Genomic DNA, 9,295 nt, shown 5'->3' on the forward strand with positions numbered 1-9,295 from the left:
AACCTAAAAAACAAAACAAACAAATGAAATTTTAAAAACCCAGACTCATAGATACAGAAAACAGATTGGTGGCTGCCAGCAGGGAAGGTGGTTGGGAGAGTGGGGAGAAATGGGTGAAAGGGAAGGAAGAAGTACAAACTTCCAGTTATAAAATAAGTAAGTCATGGGAATGTAATGTACAGCATAGGGAATATAGTCAATAATATCATATTAACTTTGTCAGGTAACAGATGGTAACTAGACCTATTGTTTTGCTCAATTCACAATGTATACAAATGCTGAATCACTATGTTGACCCCCTGAAACTAATATAATACAGCATGTCAGTTATACCTCAATAATAATACAGCCAGGGGCTTAGTATGTGTCTGGAACACAGTAGAAACTCAATAAATGTCACCCGTTTAAAAAAAAAAAAAGAAATATGAAGAAAAGAGGAAATTAACATGCATAAGGAACCCAAACACATTTTAGCCTCACCAAACTTCCACAAAACAACTGACTTGGCAAGACTACTTGAGAAAGACAGTTCCTGGTTTTCCCCCAGTGCAAGTAAACCTTTAAATGAAAGCTTGTTTAAAAGATGCTATACCACCCACTACTAAATACAAAGCATTTTCATTATTTAAAAGGAAAAGTCTTTTCAACTGACCAATCTATGTATCCTAAAGCCAAAGTTCCTTTTAGAACATGTGCTACTGAAAACCTTTTATCCTGAATTATATTCTGTTGTGTATGTAAGTCCAGTGATGTTATTAAGTATGCCAGTTTAAAGTGAGTTTCTGTGTAGTACTGGAAGTTCCTGCACTGTAATGACAAACCTCTAAAATCTGACTAATAAAATTTTAATAATAAAATTGTCATTGCACAGCAGAAGAAAGCATCAATGAAATGAAAAGGCAACCTACAGAATGGGAGAAAATACTTGCAAATCATATATCTGATAACGTAATACCTGAAATGTTAAAATATTAAATTAACTAAAATTAAATTAATATTAAAAATATTTTAAAAATTAAAAATTAAAAAACAACCCTCACACAGCACCTAGGTGGCTTAGTCGGTTGAGTGCCCAACTCTCAGTTTAGCTCAGGTCATGATCTCAGGGCTGTGGGACTGAGCCCCTCGTCAGGCTCTGTGCTCAGAGTGGAGTCTGTTTGAGATTCCCTCCCCTCCCTTTCCCTCTGCTCCTCCTCTGCTCATGGTCTCTCTCCCTCTAAAAGAAATAAATAAATAAAAATCTTAAAAAAAAAAAAACCTCATACAACTGAATAGCAAAAGAACAATCCAATTTTTAAAATGGGCAGAAGAACCAAACAGACACTCCTCCAAAGAAGACATCCAAATAGTCCACAGGTCCATGAAAAGGGGCTCAGCATCACTCATCCTCAAGGAAATGGCCATCCAACCCACAATAAGCTATCACCTCACACCTGCTGAAATGACCATCATCGAAAGAAAAGAGATAACAAGTATTAGAGAAGATGTGGAGGGGAGGAGAACCCTCGTGCTCTGTTGGTGAGAAAGTAAACTGGTGCAATCATTATAAAAAACAATATGGGGGTTCCTCAAATATTTAAAAATACACCCACCATATGATCCAGCAATTTCACTTCTGGGTATACATCCAAAGGAAACAAAATCACTGTCTCAAAAAGATTATCTGCACCCCCATTTTCACTGCAGCATTATCTACAACAGCCAAGGCAAGGAAACAAAAGGGAAGGAGAAAAGGGGAGGGAATCCCGCCATTTACAACAATATGGACAGACCTTGAGGGCATTACACTATGTGAAATAAGTCAGACAGAGAAAGACACATGCTATACAATCTCACTTACGTGTGGGATCTAAAAACCTGAATTTATGAAAACAGAGGCCGGGGTTGGACAGTAGAGAAAATAGGTGAAAAGGGTCAAAAGGTACAAACTACCAGTTAAAAGATGAATACGATGCAGAGCTATAATGCACAGCATGGTGACTATAGTTAACAATACTGTATTGTATATTTGAAATTTGCCAAGAGAGTAGATCTTAAGTTCCCATCAAAAGAAAAAAATTGTTACTACGTGAGGTGATTGATGTTAACTAGACTTATTGTGGTGATCTTTTTACAATACACACATGTGAAATTATTATGTTGTATACCTTAGACTAATACACGTTATATGTCAATTTAATCTCAATAAAACTGGAAAAAATTGGCATGACGACTTAAATAATACATCAGATTAATTCTTATCCCCTAAAAATTCATTCAAGGATAATGGTATTTGGCTTGAGTACTGACTTTAACATTTGGCCAATTTTTTACTCAGGCAACATTTCTACTTTTATTGAACATATAATTCAAGCTCAATATAGAAAGGCGAACCTGCCTGGGGCTAAGGTCTTGGGGTTAAAGGATTTGGCCTTGTGAAAGCCTCAACTGAACCCACCTCAGGGCCTTTGCACTCACTGTTTGCTCTGCCTGAAACATTTCCCCTAGGTCTTAACATCACTAGTATCTTGTCACCATTCAGGAATTAGGTCAAAGTCTCTTTTCCAGAGGCCCACTATGACATCCTAGTGACAGCAGAAATGCACTAGGCCTGGTCACATTCTGTCCCAGGCCCAGCACTCTGGATTGCTTTGTTTCTCTGAGGATTTATCACTAGTTGAAATTAATATGTTTTTTTCCTGTTCGCTGTTTCTATTCCATTAGGGTCTCAGCCCAGAGGATGGCAGTGAGAATAGACTTTTTTCTTTCTTCCATCTTCACTGGTGCACTGGAAGCTTCTGTTCGCATCTCCCATCACTGTCTAAGTGCTCCACCACCCTCAAGAGGAAGGGCGATATCATACAGCTCAAGACCATACTGACTAGGCAGTGAGCCCTGACCCTACTATTACTAACTCTGTGACGTCAGACAAGTTTCTCAATCTCACCTAGCTTATTTGAAAGACTACCTTTTAAAAGCTATATTTTATTTCTTAGGCTGTGTGGTTAGGTGTAGGTTGTTGTAAACTTGTATATATATATAAGTATTTATATATATAGTTGTATATATATTCAAATATATATACACAACTAATATTCTTTTATGTATTTAATTTTTAAAATATGTGAAGCACAAGTACAAAACACATAATCAACAAAGTTTGGCTTCCTCCCCTACCCCTTTTATTCTGCATTTTTGGAGCAAATTATGTCCCCTTCCAAATGTCTTGCCTTCCAACCATTTTTCTACACGGTAAGATTCTACTCATTCTTTTCTGTCTCTTAAAGGAAGTCTTCCCTGTCCTACTGGTAAAGTTTCTTGCTCCTTATTTCCCCAACAACTCGTATTTACTACATTAAGCTATAATTATTGTCTGCATGTTCATCTTCTCCACTCATCTGTAAGATGATTCAGAGCATAAAATATAGTTTATCCACCTCCGTATCCCAAGCACCTACCCCGGTCTCCTTTATATAGTGGGGACTTGGCAATTACTACATTAATAAGTTAAGGCACTGATAACTACACATGTAATCTTGAACAAATTACTTAATCTCTTTGTACTTACTTCAGCTGCTTCCTTTGTAAAATGAGGATCATATTATTACCTGTATTAGGAAGAATAATTACAAAGCTCCACGAGGGAAGGTACATACGTTTTTTTGTTCATGGCTGAATCCCCAGTGCCTAAAACAATGCCTGACACATGCAGTAGGCACTCAGTAAATACTTCTACCATGACCCAAGTCATATAATCCATGCAAAGTGCTTGGCAGAGTGCCTGACCTATATGTGCTCAATAAATGTTAGCTATTATTAGTAACTCTATTCTGGCCAGTGTCTGCCTCATTGAACACACATGGAGGCTAGAAAATTATCAGACGCTCTTTCAAGATGACATTTTCCCGGTCATGTAGCAATTCCCTCAGTCACCAGCACCAAGTCCTCCCTCCTTCACAGACCCTCTGTCTTCTTGAGTTTCTAGGGAACACCATCTCTTCTGAACTACTCCAATCTGGACTGCTAAGGACCCAGGCTGGACATGGTCATCCTGAGTCCCCATCTAGCGTGTGAGCTCCCTGAAGCGTTTTCTATTACCACCCCCAGCAATTCAGAGTGACTGATGGTTGGGTCCTTCTATTTATTGAGCTGGTGTGCTGCTCCACAACCCCTTGCCTTTAATTATAACCTCCTCCCACCCCATCCCCCTATCTTCAATCTCTCTCTACTTCTACCTCAATTCCTTCACTTCCTTGCAGAATTCTGCCCACAATTTACTAGATTCCATCTTTGGGGCTTGCTTCAGTTCGGTCTATTTTAAGCTTACCCAGATGTTTCTCATTCCAGGACTCCCCTGCCACCCCTGTAGGACTGCCCAGATCCCCAGGAGATCTGGTTTCCTCTGGGAAGAGCGGTTGCAACTGCAGCTGCTTCATGCCTGCTTCCTGCTCTGTCTGGGCCCCTCATGCTCAGCCCCACCTCAACCCATCCTCTCCCTACCTCGATTAGGATCTGCATTTATTCCACAGTCAAGTAGTGCACTCTGTGGGCTCCAACTGCGCCCTGCTGCCTTCTTGGGAAACTCCATGTCCACCTACCTCGCCCAGGCCCAAGCCCACAGGTGTCCCCCTTAGTGTTCAAAAGACAGTACTTCCTGATGGAGTGGTTGGGTGAAGAATGCAGCCCCCCATCACAGGGTGCTGACAGGTGCACTGGATCTGAAAGAGAGTAGTGAGCTGAGGCTGCTTTTTAGGGGAAAGGCTCCAGAACAGGCAGCTATGGTCACCTAGGATGAATTTTGGACATCTCGCAGATGCTGAAAGAAACAGCTGGCTCCAGGGATGTGCAATGGAATGATGTGTTCAGGCTGCTACTGCCTAGAACCTTGAAAGATATTGGCTTGGGGCCCCAGGGTCCCATTCCAGAAGACCAACTGCCTCACTGCTCTGGGTCTTTTGAGCTCCTGGAAGGCTTGGGACAGTGTGCACGCATTTCACTCCCCCAGTCTGGCCTCCTGCCGGCCCTCCCCTGCACCTTTGGGCCAGAGCCTGCTCTGCTACCTGGTCAGGCCCCATGGTGCTAGATGGTGTTGTTCTGTGGCTGGGTGGGTTGGGGTGGGGTTTGCGGGATGGGTGGTATGATGTGAGACTTAATCCTATTTCTGGGTCGTAGAGGGTACCCTAGCTGACTTAGGCAAAGTTCTTATGGTTGAGGAGCCCAGAGATGTAGATGTCCTCCCTGTCATTCATATTTATGTCGTCCTTTGGAGGCCCCTGAGGAAGTGCTTTATTTCAGGAAGTTCCTCTCCAAGGAAGCCCACCTCTGTCCTGGGTATCCCTTTCTTCTTCTTTTTAAAAACATTTTATTTATTTTGAAATTATAAATAATTATTTACTTATTTAATTTACATTTATTTATTTACTTATTTTTATTTATTTTGAGGCACAAGTGCGCACAAGCGGTGGGGGGTACAGGGAGAGGGAGAGAGTGAATCTTAAACAGGCTGCATACTGGGTGCATGGAGCCCAATGCGGGGCTCAATCTCAGGACCCTGAGATCATGACCTAAGCCAAAATCAAGGGTTGGAGGCTTAACCAACTGAGCCACCCAGGCACCCCCTGAGTATCCCTTTCTTCTGCAACCCATCAGGGGCTGTGAATTACAAGAAGGGAAGGGACATGCAATCTGCACTTGGACCTGGTGTAGCCTTAATAGGCAGGCTTTCCCTGAGGGCTCTGGAGCATGGGAGAATACTCATCATCTGCATTTCTCAGAAGTTCCTGGCATGCAACTAGCACTTGATAATTGTCTGTAAGGTACTTATGCAGATTCTACTCCTTCCTTAGAATCAAACTGATGATTCTCTAGGGCTTGGAGTTGCTTTCTGTTACACAGGAATACTAAAGCTCTACTCAGCTAAAGAAACAGTGGCTCTGCTTCAGAAAATGTGCCAAGCCCTTCTTGGAACAACCCAATAACCCACTGACAGTTTCCTGTTCCTGTCTCTGCAGTAGGTATTTAAAACACCAAATCTCACCGCTGGTTTCCTAACTCCATGATTTATGATCTACTTGGCCTTGGGAAAGTCAAGTCAACTCTCTGAGCCTTGGTTTTCTCATCTGTAAAACAGAGGTTAATCTACCTTTCATGGTTAGAGTTGATGTTTTTAACAGTGCCAGATAGTTTTAACCATTAGTAAAAATTATAAAGCTTGTAGGCTTTACTAGATCCTCAGCACTGTTTTAAGTACCTTATATGTGAAGTAGATCAAGCTATGTCACCCCAAAATATGGCATTTTGGCATGAGGATTATTTCAAGCCAAAGGCAACTGAGAATCAGCAGATGCCAAAAATCTGCCTTCACCTTCTCTGCCTGAAACCGGGGCATAAATTTTCCTTTGTGAAGGTGTATCCATCCACTCTGTGTACCAGGAAAAGGGAGCAACTCTTATCACCAAAGATGGAGAGTTGACATAGAGGTGAGTTTGCATAAACAGACTTACTAAAATAAGTCTTATCTTCCATTATTTCCCTATATTTCCCCCATATATTTCCTCATTACTTCCCCACAATGCATTATCCCCCAAAGTCCAAACTTCCTCTCCTTGGGTAAGATAGTATACATGCTCCCAAGTGTAACCACTTCTTTGAGTTTTCTTTCTTTTTTTTTTTTTTAGGATTTTATTTATTAATTTGACAGAGATTACAAGTAGACAGAGAGGCAGGCAGAGAGAGGAAGGGAAGCAGGCTCCCTGCTGAGCAGAGAGCCCGATGCAGGGCTCTATCTCAGGACTCTGGGATCATGACCTCAGCCGAAGGCAGAGGCTTTAACCCACTGAGCCACCCAGGTGCCCCTTTGAGTTTTGTTTCTTTTCCATGAACTTAGTGAACCTTTCATGCACCTTTTGTCCTGTTAATCTGCCTCTTGTTAGTTTAATTCACAGGTCCCCAGATACTAAACCTAAGAGGGTAAAGGAAAAGGTTTTCCTCCCTGACACATGAATTCACTCATTTAATCCTCATAGCAACCTTATGAGGTAGGTGTTATTATCCTAATTTTAAATAGCAGTGTGCCGGCACACAAGGAGCCCAAGTAACCTGCCCAAGGCTGCATGGCTCATAAGTTGCAGAACTAGTGAAATCTGAACTGCTCAGGCATTCTGAGCCCAGGTCTTAGCTCTTGCTTCATAACTTTATGACATAACTTTATAACTTTATGCTTGCATAAAGCATAAAGCAAGAGCTTCATAACTAACAATAAAATGTAATTATCACTTGCATGGCTAAAAATCTGTATGTTCCCTACTTTAAAGGAATACTCTGAAGACAGTCCTTTGTATTTTTCAATTTAAAAATATCTGAAGCTGGAAAAAAGGCATCATTTATTCAAAGGTGAAGCCACAAGGAAAACATGGACATTACTGTGTGGAATGTTCAGGACCCTGAAATATTATGTGCAAACCTTAAACTCCCCATTAAACAATTTGTTAGAAGATTAAGTTCTAGCATAAAATACAAAACAGAACATACCCTTCTGCCTCAACAATATTAATTTTAAAACTTCTAATTTAAATAAAAGCTTTAATTCCAATTTTCTTTCCAGGGCCTGTGTTCTTTTTGACTTCTCAAAGTCTTCATGCAAATCCACTTTACTGTTCCATCACAAATTGTGGATCTCTTGCTTTCCTAGAATTGAGGAGCGAATTTATTCAAATCTGACCTAAAACTATAGATAATAAGCCACTGAAAACAGTTCCCCCAGACACACAACAGTGTCCCTACCCAATATAGTAGCCCCAAAGGAATTCTTATGGCCTAGTTATATTCTCCAGGGATGGGAAGTGGGGGTGGGAGGGAGTTTTGAACTGAATATGCTGACGCTGCACTAACTACATAGCAGGCACGCTGTAATGACACCTTTGGATAACATAGAAAATGATTGTGTTCCAAGGATGGGCTGTAATGAGAGGGGAGGGTACAGAGAGCCACAGGCGGCATTGTTTCCAATCTAACAACACAACTGGGGGCAGGGCAAGGTGTGGGCTTGTTTTCAAAATAAATGCTGCGATGGTGTTTCTGTACAGGCTTTTGAGGAGAGCGTGAAGTTTGAAGAGCCAACTAACACTGTTAGATTTCTCATTTCCCCTCAAAGGCGGAAGCAGGAAGAGCATCCTTACCGAGGTATTTGTATATGATACTTGCTGGTCACTGACAAATTTTCTACCAAGAGTTTATAAAACTTACTCTTCATTGAAGCTCTATTACTTGGGCAGATGACTGGGTCTCCTTTTTTCTTTATCTATTAATTTGGGATACATTATAACAGCTAACTCATAGGTTAGAGTGATACACCCAGCCATATCTATGTGACATTTTATATGTTGATAGGTGGATAGGTAGGTAGGTAGACAGATAGAGTGAATGAATCTACACATTACCTGGTTCATAGTAAATGAATCATAAATGTTACCTCCCCTATGTCTCTGAAGTTCCCCCTAGTTTTGCTAGGAAAAGAAAACAAAATCAGCCCATTTGGAATGGCAGCAAAACCCAACCTTTCATGTGCTTTATGAAGACAAGATCCATTCAGTGTAAAGAAAGAACTCAAAGTCGAAAAGCATCATTCTGTAATCCTTTACAGAATGGTGACACTTGGCTGATTTGTCAAAAATCCCGCTGCATATCCACACTGGGTGCTTTTAATGAATGTCAGATTTTAAGAATCTATGACACTGACATTACTCCACGGAGCAAAGACTGACGGCCCAACTTATAAATTCCCTGATGCATGTATTAGCGAGGAGGCAAGATGAGTTTTCTGTTCACTGGTCTTGTTCTGCTGTCAAATTCTGGGGGACTTGCATTTCAAGCAATATATCTAATCTCTTTAAATTAAATTATCTTCCTTTCACCAGCCACACATTTTTTTAGAAGAATATTATCAACTAAGTGGATCAGAAAATGTGGGTTTAAGTCTTGCTTCCTTGGTGAAACGATATTAAAATGAATGTTATTCCCCAGATAAATGATGTGTTCCAAGGGTCATGTACTACAGCTGTTCGAAACGTTTTTAAAAGAAACTTCAAATCAAAGGAGGAGGAAATATAAAATTAGAGGGAATTTCCTTCTTCAAAGGGATAGTGGGTGTAATTTGACTTTTATCAGAACAATGATAACTTCCCCCACCTCAGTTTGGCTTCTCCGTTGATTCTGTTTAATCACCACTATTGAATTATTAGAATGTATGTAAAATATGTTTCTGTATCAAAAATACTCTCAGCTTACCAGAGTTCACTCAGTATCTATTTTTAAGCTA

Source organism: Martes martes, assembly GCF_963455335.1.
Source record: "Martes martes genome assembly, chromosome: 7".
NCBI classification, from domain to species: Eukaryota; Metazoa; Chordata; class Mammalia; order Carnivora; family Mustelidae; genus Martes; species Martes martes.